Source organism: Calidris pugnax, unplaced genomic scaffold (assembly GCF_001431845.1).
Source record: "Calidris pugnax isolate Ruff unplaced genomic scaffold, ASM143184v1 scaffold24, whole genome shotgun sequence".
In the NCBI taxonomy this organism is placed as follows: domain Eukaryota; kingdom Metazoa; phylum Chordata; class Aves; order Charadriiformes; family Scolopacidae; genus Calidris; species Calidris pugnax.
The window spans coordinates 8,290,264-8,305,255 of record NW_015090922.1 but is presented as its reverse complement, the minus strand read 5'-3'; the positions used below and the strand labels follow the sequence as shown (position 1 = coordinate 8,305,255).

At 41.4% G+C, this 14,992-nt stretch overlaps 1 protein-coding gene across 6 annotated transcripts in view; it reads left to right on the top strand.

Annotated features, from left to right (window-relative positions):
- The window catches only part of TRERF1 (transcriptional regulating factor 1), a 71,886-nt gene that overhangs the window by 16,607 nt on the left and 40,287 nt on the right, over nucleotides 1-14,992 (top strand). Inside the window, exon 1 of one of the 6 annotated variants that reach the window (XM_014951200.1) lies at nucleotides 4,149-4,270. The exons of the other annotated variants lie outside the window; for them this stretch is intronic. The gene's annotated coding sequence lies outside the window, so the exon portion shown is untranslated. Of the gene's footprint in view, nucleotides 1-4,148; nucleotides 4,271-14,992 lie in introns of those variants that run through there. 6 annotated transcript variants of the gene reach the window in all.

Below are 14,992 nucleotides of genomic sequence, written 5' to 3'. Positions count from 1 at the left end.
AGCGAGCAGCACCATTACCATCTTAGCCACGTTGGCTGCACCAAGGGGATAGGTTGGTTAACAGTTCCACATGGATGCGAAATGTGCCAGGAAGGGGAAAAAATGCTTTAGTTTTGGTATGTTAAACATCCCAAAGAAATGCTGTATTTTCTCTTGCAAAGAGGGTGGGGAGTCCTCCACTGAAGTACCTGCAGCACATACCCTCCCTCATCGATGCGTGGTGCCAGCCTGCTCCCCTGCTGTCCTCCCTCCCACCCATCGCTTCACTTCCCTTTTCTCCCCCCCTGTAATTACTCCCAGGAACTTAGTGCCAGTTGTCAGTTTTGCAGCTAATGTACTCGTAAGCCTTTTTAATTCCCTCAAAAAGAGAAAGAAGTTAATGCTGGATGCCCGCCTGCCCCTGCAGTTGCCTAGCAGCCGGCGGGAGGCACCGGGAGGAGCAGCTTCCCCCTCCTTTAATCATCTGCCGAGAGAAACGAGAAGACAGTTATTACTGGTTAGGTTCGTTAACTTCTTTTTTTTTTTTTTTTTTTTCATCTGTCTCTCCAGCACGTGTATGCACACACGCACTCACTCTTACCTGCCTCTGCTGAGCAGCTTCTCACGAGCTGTGAGATGGAGCCTCCTGCGATGGAGCAGCCCTCGCTGCTGGCAGGCTCACGTGAGACAACGTGGTGACCCCGGCGGGTGACTGTGAGGTCTTGGTCCGCAGTGTCACAAACGCACTGCATAGATGTCTTACCGTTTCTTGAAAGAGAGGGCTTGCTTAGGCGCTTCAGCTGATGAGGTTGTGGTTTTGCATATTGGCCTCTTACTTAAGTTTTCCATTTTCAGTTGTAGGGTGCTGGGCACTGCTGGCCACTTTTCCTCACGGGCTCTAGCAGAGGAGCTCTGCTCAGTCTTCCTGCAGTAGCTGGAGACATCTCCAGCTTTCGGACAATAGTTATGGCCTCTTCTGTTACCAGGACTGGTAGAAAAGGATGCCTGGCCCTGCTTTGGCTGTGTGGGTGCAGGGTGGTTGAGAACCTGGATGGACGGTGGGCTGTGACCAGGGGAGGATGAGGTATGTTTGGGTTACTCTGAAGATGCCTCAGAGGAGCAAAAATGCCCTGAAAAGGCAGCGGGTGGCTAAGGGTGATGGTGTCTGTTAAACTGCCACAGCGGCTGCGGTGCACATGGTAGGTGGAGGCACGGGTCTTTGAAAGAGGATGGGTACCAAGATGCCATCTGTAGAACTTCAGCTTTGTTCCAGAGGGGTTTCTGTAAACTTGAGCTGGGGAAGAAAGGATTAAGAATGCCTCTTACCCCTGGTAGAACCAATTAACTATCTCGCTGCTTATCTCGACGTGGTGGTAAGTGCCAATGTAACGTACTATTTTTGAGCAGGGACTGTCCTCAAAGTGATACAGCTGTGAAGCGTCCGGTGCAGTGGGATCCTTCCTTGCTTCTTTCTCCTCTAAGGGTGTTTGTTTCTGATGGGCACCTCTCATTTCAGTGGAAGTGAAATGATGCAAACAGAGAAGCTGCTGGCTGTAACAGTTATGTGTCAGCCAGTTTCATCTGTCATTATACTTTTCATTTTAAGGCTGATTCCTAGATAGCCACGAACCTAGAGTCAGAGGAACGAGCACATGATTTATATGAAGAAATATAGCAGGTAGTACTTGGATTTTCTTTTTAAAAGGCTAATTGTGTTAATTTGCTTGAGACACAATTATCTCAATGGGATTGATTTGTTTAATTAACTCGGGATGCCTGCAGGTTAAATAGTGAGTATAAATAGAAGGACAGTGGGGAATGCATCACTAATGTTTGTATTGCAGAAGGATTGACTCATATGTAAATGAAGTGCTGCAAGCCTGCCAGGATAACCTAGTTCTGGGGTGGTTTCTAGATACAAAAATTCTCTTGTGCTGTCACGCATAACACGGGGCTTGTACACTCTGGAATAAGTTGGTGAAGAGTGTACCCTGTAGTACTAATGGCAAAAATACCTTGCTGCAGTTGTTAAATACCTTGGTATAACCTGTATGGGCGCTTTTGGGAGCATTGCAAGGGGATGCAGGATGTGGTTGGTGCCGGACCACTGCGATGGCACTGCCCTGATGCAGCCCAGCAGCTTCTTCTGTGTCTCAGCCCTCTACGTGAGAAATCAGTGCAGTTTCTTGTTCCAAACATTGCAAAGACCACTTCTGAGCAGAGAGTGAGGCTACCCTGTATCATCCTTAGCCTGAAGTCTCGGAACAAAGCTTTGTATGTTCCCGGCTTCCTCTGCCTCACTGTGTGAACGTACCACTGCACATTTCTACCAAGGATTAGGTACCTCAATGGACCAGTTCTGCGACCTGTGTGTGTCCTTTGCCTACTGCTGGGGAGGGCACTGTCTGATACTTTAGCGTGTCCTTTCCGAAGGTGGACAGTTACGATTAAATCCCAAGGTGGAAATTCTGAGCCTTTTCTGTTAGTGTTTGGTCCTGCACCATGAAAATCCTTCAAATATGGATAGGACTGGCAGGTCTTTCTGATCTTTCCCCTACCTGAAGTAACTTACTTGTTGTCATCAGCTATATAAAACTGTAGTCTTTCTCTGAATCTTTCTGAGGTCTTTGTCATAGCTTGTGGCAAAATTCTGTGCGAACTGAGCACTGAATAAAAATTAAAAAAAAAAAAAAAAACAACAAAAAACAGAAGAACACCACCATAGAATCAAACCAACTAAAACACACATTTCCTTTTAACAGCTTTAAGTTTATTGCTGTTTCAAAGATGCCCTTGCTTCTGCATGAGGAGAGTGCATAGGAGCACTGCAGTCTTTCACAATTCTTTTTTTTATATCCTTGATAACTTGTCCATCTCCTGTTAGCTTGGTTGCTTCTAACTTCTCCGTCTCTTTCTGTAAAGAAATCTGTCTTTGTCCCAAACTATTCTTGTCCCCATTTTCTGAAGCTTTTACTACATCTGCTATCTTAAGAAGAGATCAAATGATAAGACCTGAACACAGCACTCTGATGGAGAACACACTTCTGATTTATGCTGTGGCACAACAGTGTTGTTGGTCTTATCCTTTAGATAATCATGTGAATGCTTTTGTATTTAAAATGAAAAAAAAAAAAAGAAGACTATTTCTAAGTTGTATCTTTGCATACCTAGCAGTGTTTTTCATTTATTTGCTGAAGACTTGATTCAAATATTGAGTTACTCCAGAACTGTTAAACCCAACAATGAGTTTTGAGTGCTTCACATTTTTCATTTAAATGCACTTTGCTTTTTATTGATCTGCAGTGGATTTAATTTGCCCCTTGGCCTGGCCTTGTGTGGTTCATCTGGAGTTCTTTCCAGTCTTTTCTGGTTTTCACCAATTGTAAATAATTTTGTCATCTGTGGATTTTAGCTGTTCAGGTTTTGGGGGGGAGGGGAGAGGAGGTGGTGTTGCCTTCATGTCTTTCCAGTTCGTTCAAGAATAGATGAAACATTGCTATCCCTGATGTAAAGCTGAAGGCATCTCACCCTTGATTATTAATTTTTTTTTTTGCCTTATTGAAAGCTGTTTCTTTTGTTCTCGTGTATTTTCTGTGTCTCTCTCTGCTGCTTTCTGATCTGCATAAACACTCTCCCTAATAAACCTCAGTTCTCTTAGTAGCATAAAAGGATTTTGTCAAATATTATTTGCAAGTCCAATTCCCAGCCTTTTTAAATCCATACTTATGTTGACAAGCCAGAAATACTCATGAACAGCAAACAGAAAAGTACGGACGTGTGTATCTGTTGGAGAAGTTAACCTTGGAAAATTGTATCCTGTTGGAAATACTTGAGTTCCATGCATCGGGTGTCTAGCTCTTCCACCTTCAAGACATTGTTGCTTGAGCCTTTGCGTAGCTCATTGTTATATCCTAATCCTTCAATTAGGATCAGTCCCTTGGGAATGCAGAGAGCTCTTTTACTCTTCCAAACTGTTTCCAGTGACAGTAATTGTCCTGCCTTATTATTTGTATAAGTGAAAAAGAGTTGTGGTTTCAGTTTATTGAGGGAATTTTGGTTCTTGTAGCAGGTCGCTCTGCTTTTCCAGCCCTGCATTCTGCTGAGACTATTCCCTTTCCATACATCTCAATTGAAACCAGGATATCTGTGTTTTAGACCGCTTATGAGAATAGAAGAAATGTCATACTTCTTCCATCTTGCTGTCAGCAAGATGGAGCGTTGTTACTCTGTTGTCAAGATAGAGACTTCAGCCCTTCTGGTGTTTAACATGGATGCTGTTTTGCCCTGGCTGGTAAGTGTATGTTTCTCTTCTGCCTGTAAAGTGGGGTTTACCAGGACCTTGACTAGAACTCAGTTTACTGAGTAATGCTAGTGTATCTTTTTCAAGTAAATACTGCAAAGGCAGGTGGTGGGGAGCCTTTGTATCTCGCATCAGTGATCTCCCAGCATCTGTGGTTGTTAGGAGAGGTTTGATTCCCCTTTATAGCATCCCATTCTGTTTGGGTAACTGTAAGATGGGAATATTTGAGGATGACTTGAGATCTGTTGAGGGAAACATTACAAAGAAACTCTCTTAAAGTTTCTTTGAAGCTCAGGAGTTAAGCAACTTTTCTTCTCAATACACTATTTCTGACCCAGTTACGTAGAGGGCTTCGTTGATATAAACCAATTTTGAGTCTGCCACTGTGGAAAGAGGTCATTGTACAAGGTTTGGGTTTTTTTGGTTTTTAATCTGTCACAGTATTGAAGTATTAAATAACTTAATACTGTAAGAGCTTATTCTTTCCAGTCCATAGCTTTCCCTGAGAAAAAGTGAATATGCCTCCTCAGAGGCACTTTGAAGATGATGAAGGGGTAAGGATGTGGATGAGGGGTAAGGATGTAAGGAGGGCCAGCACACTGGTCTGTTGGGAGACTAGCATTGTGTATTTAACTTCAGAAATCATGAAGTACCGTACTTTTCTAACGTACTTACTTTGTGTTCAAAAGCATGCTCAGACACATTAAAAAGATACTTTTTCCGGTGCATGTTATTTCTGAATTACAAATCCCTCGTACAGGAAAGACACAGTGTACTTTTCTACAAAATTGCAAGAAAGTTTCTTCCAGACTCCGCAGAATGGTTAAGTAGAGCAGTTCAGAGCATTTTGTTCCTGTATGTTGTCTTGAATCAGGAAAGCTTGTCGCTGTGATTGGTGTATTTAATGGCCTGGCAGATTTCTTAAAGGTAGGTTCAGAAATTTGCACAGTAGATTGTAGTAGATTAGCATAGCCCAGGTAAGGAAAACTGATTATGAAAGACACATTAGGAGCTTCAGAGGAAGTTAAATTTAAGTGGAAATTATTATCTCTTGGAGTGGACCCTTACAGGAGAAGCAGGTTGCATGTTCTGCAGGGACTGCTTGGGACGAGGCAGTGGCGATACAACAAATAGCAAAGGGGCCTGGAGATGGTCTAAAGAGTACATTGATTCAAATTCTGGGTTTATTTTTAAAAAGTCCTCCAGTATGATGTTATGCAACTGTCAAGAACCGTCAGGAATGTGAATGAAAAAACCAGAAAAGACTTCAGGTAGAGGAAAAACTGCCAGAGAACAAGGATGGTCTGGAAAAGGTTCAAGCAGAATGCTTTGGGTTTTGATATAACAAAGGCTATATGTTGCTGCTCTTGAAGTAAGCCATGCAAAGCCCCAGCTGTCTTTTTGCTGCAGAAATGCCTTTGTTCCTCTGTGGTATTTTAGAAAGCCGCATCTTCAAGTAAAGTTGAATTTAACTTGCTTTTGTCTTTATATTGTCGATGCTGAGTTACCTGCTTATTGGATATGTGCTTGTCGTGCAGGCCATCTAAGATGCCACCAAGGGATGGTATCTTTGAAGGACATTTTCCATGCGGTCCTAAAAATAATGCATTCTGAAGTGGAAAATATGTTTCTCCATATTATTTTATAAGATTTACATCTTTCTTTTTTTTCCTTCTTGTTGCCCTCACTGAAGTGAGGAAAATAGGTTGACTGAAAGGCTGACTATCAAATTAAATTTGTGCATATTTTAAATAACTTTTCACATTGAATCTCTTGAGATTTCTATCCCTGTATTTGCAGAAATGTCAGTGAAATTTATCTTAGTCCAAGATTTTACCATGGCAAAAGCTCAAAAATGTATGCATTCATTCCTTTCACCCTCTTTTTTGCAGTTCTACGGCAGTTCTTGTGCCTCTTCTCCCTTCCCTTAAGTGCCTTTTCCTAGTGCTACTTGCACTTAGGCTTGGGATTTGATTTAAGCTTGGGCTTGGGATTTGATTTAGGCTTGGGACATGTGGGCACATCTGCTTCCATCAGCCAGCTGTTACACTCCTCTGTGTGTGTATGGATTTCTGTTTGCCATAAACCAGCTTGTTTATTGTAGCTGGTTTGTAGAGACTGGAGGAGCTTCTTAGCACTACATAATATTCTGTGCAAGGGGAGGTTGTTGCAGTTAGGAATAACTAGTTCATAAAGTAGGACAAAGCTGTTTTTACAGGAAAACTCGCTCTATTTTGCATCTGTTTCTTTTGAGTGATGAGTGGAAAAAAAAATCATAATTTTTGCTCTTAATTCTGCGAATTCTTGTAATGTTCAGAAAAAATGTGAATAGAATTTACGAGATTACTGCAAGATTATGCAATGGTCCCATATCTGTGAGCAGTTCAGGGAAAAAAGTCACTGCTACATGTACTGTCACTTAAATATGATATGAGAGAGAGAGAGACACTTCCCTCCCCTGCTTCCTGCCTCCTTTTATGTTCTTTGCAATGTGAATACACTAACATCTATTTCAAAGTTATTTTTGTCACCTGGGCCTTCTCTTTCACATCTACCTCAGAAGCAATGCACGCATCTCGGCAGCGTGTGTTTGTTTAATCTAAGGAAGAGCAAAACTCGATCAGATGACTGCAAAAGCAGGAACAATTGTTTGCCCGAGAAGATGGTGGCATGAGTTTGTTTATCTCACCTGTAAGGTGTTTTGTAATCACTTTTTCCCAGGTCCAAATGATAATTTCTTAGAGATAATAGGTAATAGATGCAAATAGTGTGTGAATTATACTCACATCAGTCACCTTGTGCTACAGCAAAGGAAGAGAAAGAAAATGGATAGTGGTTCTTGTTCTGCAGTGTGTTGAGGGCCCTTGACTTGCCCTGAGGCAAGTAAACAAAATGGATAGATACAATAGAGTAGAAATTACTTTCTTTTTCCTTCTCTCAGCTCCTCACCACTTCTGGTTTTGCATAGATGTGATGGAGCTGTTGTTTTTGAGTGTTAAATAATATACATACTTATATAAGAACGAGCTCTATGCCTTTTTTTTTTGTGGGAGTGGTACTGTGTGTTAGGCCTCTTTTTTTTTTTTTTTTTCTTTTTTTTTCCCCTTCCAACACGCGACAGCAGCTTTCAGGGCTGCTGAGATTCTTTGCAAAATCTCTTCTTTTCGGTGCCGTCCAGTGGAAAAGGCCGGCTGCGCGGTGGCTCGTGTGCCGTGTGGGACGTGCCGCTCAGGCCTTCGCTGCGTGCCTTTCGGCGTGGGCTGCCACAGTGGTCCTGAGGGCTACCACGGTGGTCCTTAGGGCTGCCACGGTGGTCCTGAGAGCACCCGCAGTGCTTGGGTACGTTCAGCAGTCGTGCTGATTTAGGTGGTTTGGTGTGGGTGGGCAGCTCTTCATGTTGGGGGGGAACGGGGGGGGTGTCTTGGCTGAGTTGGGTGGGTTCAGTATGTTTTAGTGTTCAGTATAATTCCGGAGGTAGCTCTCATTGGTTCTCCAGTTTAACAGCATAAAAAGTACTGGATCTTTGATGTTTGATCGTGATGTTTGCCTTGCAGAAAGTTTTCTCTCCGCTGTGTTTGGCACCGCTGCACCTGCCTCGTCACTGCATGCTTTCTTGTTACCCTGTCTTCGTTAGCAACGTGTTGTAGCCTGTCTGCAGACCAAATGACGACTGGTCCCTACAGAGCTGATACTGGTTAGTTATACAAAAAGGCTCACCTGAACTTATTGCTGTTGCAATTTATGATACAAACTGCAAAAGACAGCAGTATCAGTAATGGGGTGCTCCTAAGTTTAGGTTTCCGACCAGATCATCTAATTTCATTAGGTTCCTGACTTCATTAGGCCTCTCTGCAATCAGTAGAGACAGAAGACCTGAATTTCAGTGCTCTGGGTCGCCACCTTTACTGGAAACTTTTTTTTTCCCCTCTCCTTTTTTTTTTTTAATTGGCTGTACAGGAGACCTGGAGAGATGAGCCAACCAAGTTGGCAGTGGTACCAGTTGCACCCACCTCAAGTTAGGATGTCTTTGGAGGGCGATAACGAAGGCATTGGTCTGACGTCCTGTTTAAATTGTTTGCCCAGTGCAAAATGCATTTTACAGCCTTGAAGGAATGCTTGCATCTTAAAGAAAAAAAAATATATATCTATATGCATTTCTTGCCTTTCTAAGGCAAGGAGCGTTTGCGAATTGATAGAGATACGAGATCAGCTGCTGAATGTCCTCATTGTTGAGCAAAATACAAATTGAAACTACTCGTAGTCAAATGGGTTGCAGAAAGTGACACGTGTCACCTACTCCTTTCAGTGAGGCGTTTGCTAGCGTGTGAGCATCTCTATACAGACAGATCCCCCCTGTGCCGCTAACAGCTGCTGATAGGCATTTTCTATGATATTAGAAACTGTTTCAAAATGTTGTGCTGAATGGAAGCCCAAAATGTTTTTGTAGGTATTTCTTTCCTAAGTGAACTGACAAGCCAGAGAGGAGAAGAGCATTTGAGAGAGCATGCGGGTGTTTGACGCAACCTCGTGACTTTGAAAAGATGGAAAATTTTGTATCTGGCATGATTTGGAAAAGTGCTGTTAAACCAGACAAAATTTATTTTGTTTCCATTTTAAAAATGAAATGAAAAATTGCTGTAGGATTTATTTTTTTCCCCCTGTGATGTTACATTATTGAGTAAAAGCGTAACGATTTGGACAGGGCTAGTAGCTGGCCGGTGGAAGCTTAGTCTGTACGAGGCGGTCCTCCTAGGGAAAGGTTGGGAGAAGGGATGTGGTGCAAGTCTCTGTGACCCCTTTTACTGAACAAACAGCTCTGCTGTTTGTTGCTGGAGTTGGTCATTTATGGTCATTTATGGCTGTAAACTCTACACTGAGAGGAAGAGGGATGTGGGTGGTGTAACCCCAACCCGTGCTGTTGTCACCTGAGGAGTGTATGGTGCCATTTGTGGTGGGCTGCACCCTAACTCCATCACCAGGCTGAATTTGGTGACAAATTTAAGGGGTTTGCTGCATGGACATGCAAGGCCAGTCCTTGGTGAACCTGCCCTGGTTTCAGGGAGATGTCTCAGCCATCACTGGGAAACGGTCGTTGCACGTTACCTGCTTGTGTACACTAGTTTCTACCACACATGTGTTTTTCCACTTGTTTTCTCTGTTCCTCCCCTTCACCTCCCATATGCTGCTGGAGCTGCGAGCAGTGCAAAAGGGGTAGACCCCAGCATTACCTCTTGGAGCTCCTTTCCACTCAGTCTGAAATCAGTGCACGTGGACTTGCTGAGCAGAAAAGACAGATTTCTATCTCTAGTGGTCACTTCTTGGTTTTGAAGGTGGAGAGAATAGCTTTAACTTTATATTTTAATGGAATGTATATTTAAATTACTATTTAAATGATACCTTAGGAAAAGTGTTTATATATTTATGGAGGAAAAAAAAAGAGCTGTTTTAGATAACTCTTTGAGGTAAATGTATTTGTCAAAGAATTTGAGTCGTGTGGTCTTTCTGAATGCATTTGACATGATCATTTTTCACTTGTACCATTTGTTTCCTGTCTCATTATATAAGTTAGCAAACCACTCTAGGGTTACCTTTACTTTTATTTCTGTTAGAAATCACACCATGAAAAATGTTCTCGTTGGGTTGCCTGCTGCTGAGCCAGGAGCTGTAAATAAAGTGGTTTCTAATTGAAATACAGGAGAACCACAGAACCATTATAATTAATGTACCCTCTGTTTTTTCTCTCTCTCTTTTTTTTTTTTTAATCTATTACCACATATCTTTTTTTTTTTTTTTATAAAGTGAACTAAGTTTTTCTTCTTCCTAGTTACACTTAACTTGAAATAGTCCCTTCTTGCTGAACCAAGTGCTCCAGACGTCTGTTTGATATTTATAGCCTTCTGCAGGTGTGCCCACCTCTGATGCCGTTAGTGTTCCTCTGTGCTTTTCTGGGTAAGTGGATGGTGCTGGGAGGAATGCCTGAGGCTGCTTTTTTTACTTTTTTGTTTTTATTTGTAATTATGGAATTCATTTATGGAGAAGAACACCTTTACATAGGAATAATGAAAAGGTATTTTGTAGGAAAGCATCCATCAGAGCATCTTGTGATGGGCAGGCAGATGTTACTGAGAAGTAGTTTGCTGTTTTTGACTAAGAGGGTGGGCACATTTTGCCACTTGTGTTTTAATGGAATACTCCATCTGCTGTCTAGCCAAATCTCTTTCTGAACACGAAAGTTTTGTGCCAAATGTAACATCAAATCAAGAGAAAAGAAGTGGGGTGTTTTCTTCGGTATGCTGTAAATGTTAAAACCCAATGCGTCTGAGAGGGTGGGCAAATCCAGATCTTTTTGTGTGTCTTGTTCTTCACTTATTTTAAAACAGCAAATATGTGTAATTCCAGTTGGTTGTTAATTTGGAAACACATAGGCAACTATTCTTTTTATCTGTAAACCACTGATTTGTTGGATTTTGGTTAACTAATTTGATATTATCTGCTTTATTCATAAGAGTTCTCATCACAGCCTATGTGTTGGATTCCTGCCTCTTGTGATGAGTGTTATTTTTACCCTTTTTGCAAAGGCTGGTGCTATGCCACTAAATAGATTTACATTTTTTTTCTCTCCCAATGTTAAGGAGATGCAGCAAGTATGTTATCCATTCTTAAGATTCAGAATTCATAACTCATGTACTTTGCTCTAATCATCTGTAGTTATAATTTTTAATTTTCTGATTCTGTTTACTGACATGGTACTTTTTTGTTCAGATATGACTGTCATGAATCATTCAGCAAGTTATTTGATTCACATGGATGATTTTTCTTTTTTTTTTTAAAAGCACCTGGGGGGGAGAGGGACTCCTAAATCTGGCAATTTAGGAGTAGAAGCTACAAGGATCTTTCCTTCCTTGTGCTTATTAGAAACAACGCAGATGCTAACAGCCCTGTGAGGTCAGAACTGGTCATCTATGGTGGTCTTTTAGGCATGGGAATGGAGTCAAATACCTGAATTGTATCAGGATTTCCCATGTTATCTAAAGTCTTTCAGTTTAGGACTTTCCAAAAGACATGAACACACTGGAAAATGTGACATTCTCAAGTCCAGAGCAAGTTCCATCTGATATTAACCTGATATTCAGGAGACAGTTTGCCTGTTTGAGGGTATAGCGAAAATGAAAATAGAAATGAGCCTTCTGTCTTGCTAAAGATTTTATTTTTATTGAGGAAGTTAAGAAGCTGAGAAATAGAGGTGAGATCTGGAAGAAGTTGGTGATGGTGATGTAAAGTATCTGAAAATGTTCAGGTAATATGAACCAGAAGCCTCATGCTGACTCGGTGTCCTGTGCTTGGGGGCATGTAAAATGTGCCAGTCTCTTGCTTGTGTGCAAGAACTACACCTTGGATGGCAGAGCAGTAAAGTCATGTCCATGGAGCTGTGCCACCGTTTTTTCCCCCAGATTAAATGCACTGTGTAACCCCATAAAATAGTAAAAATAGTGATCAACCACAGCTTGTAGAATGAAGCTATATGTCTGTTTGCAGTGAAGTTGTGCAGAGTGCAGTTCCTATTCTTTGTGCTTTGAAAAGGATCCTAAAAGGATCCTTTTGAAAAAAGGCCTACGAGCATTCCTAAATCTCATCTTCCCCAACAAACTCATCGGAAGCCTCAAATTAGAGAAGTCTAAGGTCTATCCATCTCAGGATTTCATGTCTTAAGTAGTCCTATGTTGTCCAGAGTAGTTTGCTATAAGAACTGTTTTTCATTTCAGGACTTCATAGTTCAGACAAGTGAATAAATCATCAGAATTTCATTTTGAGGTTCTCCTGACAGGAATGGGCGTATCTATTGGCAATAAGGATATAATCATTTACAAATGGGTCTCCAGAACCACAGTTTGTAACTGTACCCCGGTTTGCTGGTGAACATAAAGAGGCATCACCAGCTGCCTCGGCGTTGCCTGTATTTAGTTGTCCACAAAAAGTACCACAAAGATGTTTTTCCTCTTACGCAAAAGCAGAAAGATTGTCTCCCTTCATCAGCTCCTGATGTATTTGTGGCCTGCAGTAGGTCACGACTGGAAGGAGAGCACTCCAAGAGGCACCTGAAAGGAAGAGCAGCCCCTGGATTGTGGCTTCTGTTGGTACACCAGGGACAAAAAGAGAAGGCTGGAGCTGGCTAGAGGTAAGGCACAGCAGGCTGGCACTGCCGTTTTCAACAGTGGTTTGCGTTGTGCAAAACCACTCTGCTAGTACTTGAGAAAAGACAGTTAGCTGTGTGTCAGTGGGCTGGTGCAAGAGAAGGTCTTTGGGGAATGATGGTTCAGACTTGCAGAGTGCCAGAAAGTTTGATAATTTAATCACAGGTCTCCTGTGATGGAGGACGACTCTCTACCATCCCTCTTTCTGACAAGGGCAGGAGATCTCAAAGGAATGGGATATTACAAACAGTCCATTCAGACTATTTCTGCTTTGTAAAGCTCAGTGTCTGGAGTTAATGAGATTACAACTGAAACTTTCAGTGTGCGAGTCTCAGTCCGCTATTGAATCTAGGCCTGGGTAAAACTCATATGCAGAAGATGAAGAGAGAGATGCAACTTCTGAGATAGCTAGGGATTACTGGAAAATACACCAGCAAGGCAGTGTGGGACCACATACATTTATCTGAGTCCTGCAATACCAGAGATACTAGTGCAGGGAAAGATGAAGTAAAGAAGGTCTTAAGGTTTTTCTGTAAGATGAGCTTCCTCCAGGCCAACGCCCTGTAGGAAAACTAAAATGAAAATCAAATATAGCAGGAATCTCAATATTTAAAAATAAAATTAAAAAAATTAGCCTCGCTGCAATTCTTCGCTTCTCAAAGATTAGACATTTGTGTTGTAATATCGTCTGGTACAGCATCTGATACACAGACTTTTCTGTAGCTTGAATTTGCAGACCAGGAATGCTAAGACCATGGCAGAAAACAGTATTCTACTGATTATCTTTTGTCTCATGCAGTTACTTCTTATCCAGAAGGCTTGTCTCTGAATCTTCCATAAGGACAATTTGATTTAAAAAAAAAATAATATTTTTATAGGTCCATTGCTTATTAGAAAAGAAAGCATTGCTTTGCACAAGGCAAAATGACATTACTGTTGTTCTGGCCTGATTCTTGGCATCTGAAGGAAAACAAATGTTTGTACATTAGGTATTTGGAGACAACTTTAAATCATATATGCAGTACCATCATTATATATTATCTGTCTTCCATATTGTCTTTTAATTGAAGCATGGTAATAAGAATTCTTCATTACAAGATAAAGGAACAAATGTAAGGTGGTACGTACACTGGAGAAAATTATTTTAATAATATTGTAGCCCTCTCCATGAGGTCTCTGCTTGAGGTCTCTGTCAGATGAGGCTGCTATTTGAACACCTGCCTTACGCTCATGCAGGTTGATGCTTTCCTCCTTTGGATGTAGCCTTGGGGGAAGCCCGTTTCGGAACACCCCAGTGCTGTGCTGGGTTTGGTCACCATCTGCCTGCCATCAGTCCTGACTCCCACACAGCACCGTGCAGAGCATCCCACCTGTGTTTCCTTTTTTTTTTTTTTTTTTTTAAAGGGATTTTTTTTTTTTTTTAAAGGGATTTTTTTTTTTTTTTAAAGGGATTTTTTTTTTTTTTTAAAGGGATTTTTTTTTTTTTTTAAAGGGATTTTTTTTTTTTTTTAAAGGGATTTTTTTTTTTTTTTAAAGGGATTTTTTTTTTTTTTTAAAGGGATTTTTTTTTTTTTTTAAAGGGATTTTTTTTTTTTTTTAAAGGGATTTTTTTTTTTTTTTAAAGGGATTTTTTTTTTTTTTTAAAGGGATTTTTTTTTTTTTTTAAAGGGATTTTTTTTTTTTTTTAAAGGGATTTTTTTTTTTTTTTAAAGGGATTTTTTTTTTTTTTTAAAGGGATTTTTTTTTTTTTTTTTTTTTAAAGGGAATTCTTTCTATCTTTTATTTTTCTTTTCAGTAACAATTGTGTCCGTTTTCATACACCTATTCAACTCATTCACATAATTTCTGAGATGCCTTTCTTGTGAGGCTTGCATCGATGCTTAAAAAAGCCAAACCCTCAACCAAACCACAGCCAAACAAGAAACGCCCCTGCCCCCCGACAACCCCACCACCCTAAAGAGGAAGTTTTGCAGCCTGCACCCAAGTTAAGGACCATGGGGCTTGACCAAGAGGAATGATGGTGTTTCCTTAATGCAGGTGCCAGTGCTGTGCCGTGGGAGCTGGGTGCAGGGGAACAAGGGCAAGGCTTAGCATCTCTTCAGGCCACACAGTGGTGGCACCAGTCTCCACTCAGAAGGGTGTCACTATGCTTTCTGGTGGGGATATTTTTCCTCATGGGAGGGGGTTTTGCAGACTCGTGCCCCTGGTGGGCTGCATGCTCTCCCTTCCCTTGTGCCTGGCGATGTTGGAGCTTTGGGGAGATCTTTAGCTGCTGTCTCTTGGGCAAGAGAGGCTGAAACGCTGCCTGCTCCAGTTTGGCTTCTACTGCATGAGCTGCTCTTGCTTCTGACTTGCTCAGCACGTATATGATGTCTCTCACCTCTTGTTTCTGTTGCAGTTGTTTTTACCTCCTGTTTTAATTGTGTTTTTTAAATCAATTCAGAATCCCTCCTCACTTGCCTTCTGCAGCCCCAAGTTATGTTTGCTGGTATTTGCAGTGATGAAGGCTGTTAGAAACTGA